The 943-nt window shown below is 32.7% G+C and overlaps 1 non-coding gene across 1 annotated transcript; it reads right to left on the bottom strand.

Moving 5' to 3' along the window:
* Positions 1–575: 575 nt before the first annotated feature.
* On the bottom strand, positions 576–647 carry TRNAP-AGG. Its single transcript has one exon. It is a non-coding gene; the product is annotated as a tRNA-Pro (tRNA).
* Between the last annotated feature and the right edge of the window lie 296 nt (positions 648–943).

The raw sequence follows: 943 nt of genomic DNA, 5'->3' as shown, positions 1-943 counted from the left end.
AGATGACCTAGAGTGACCTATACTGAAAAGTTCCTACAGTTCTAGGATTAGGAATAGATGACCTGACCTAGAGTGACCTATTTGACTGAAAAGTGGATTGTGACACTTTGACTGAAAAGTTCCTACAGTTCTAGGATTAGGAATAGATGACCACACATTCCTTTAGGTTAGGCCCCATTGATATATCTAAACTATCAAAATTATTTTATTCTTATGAAATTGTCCTTTTTTTCTTTTGGAGGGGCATTCCGAGAATCGAACTTGAGACCTCTTGCACCCAAAGCAAGAATTATAACACTAGACCAAATGCCCTTATTATGGATTATATATTAAGTTGTTTATGGAATGTATCATCATTATTTCATTGATTTTCTTTGTTAATGAAATCCATGAGCAATTATTATTATATCTTTTAGATCTCGATCGCTCTTAAATTATTTACATAGGGTTTGCGATTATGAGAGAAGAAAAAAAAAATTACATACGTGGAGTACACAAGTAAATGATATTAAAAAGCATTATCATTAAATGAAAATACACTAGCTCTAAGGCTCATCTAGTGAGAAATGAACATAGGGGCATTCCGAGAATTGAACTCGGGACCTCTCGCACCCTAAGCGAGAATCATACCACTAGACCAAATGCCCTTTCTAAAAAATTACCAACATTTTTAACTCCTACTCAATATATTTGTTTCTCTCAAGTTTGAAATCTCTTTTCTTGAGCGGTTGTTGGACTATAAAATAAAAAGTTGATGGTCTAGTATTTTACTTGTAAGTAAGGCATGTAATGTTGAATTGTTCTAATATGCAAGTGTTATCGAATAAACTACAACCCAAAAAATTTGTTTCTTAGCATAATATGAATTTAGTTGCAGAGTTATTAGGAATAACATGGAGAAAGAAATTTTCTTTAAAATCATAAACAGACCCAAGTTCATCGT

Source organism: Cucurbita moschata, unplaced genomic scaffold (genome assembly GCF_002738365.1).
Source record: "Cucurbita moschata cultivar Rifu unplaced genomic scaffold, Cmos_1.0 Cmo_Scf00147, whole genome shotgun sequence".
Taxonomy (NCBI): Eukaryota; Viridiplantae; Streptophyta; class Magnoliopsida; order Cucurbitales; family Cucurbitaceae; genus Cucurbita; species Cucurbita moschata.
This window is presented reverse-complemented; position numbering and strand designations above follow the sequence as displayed.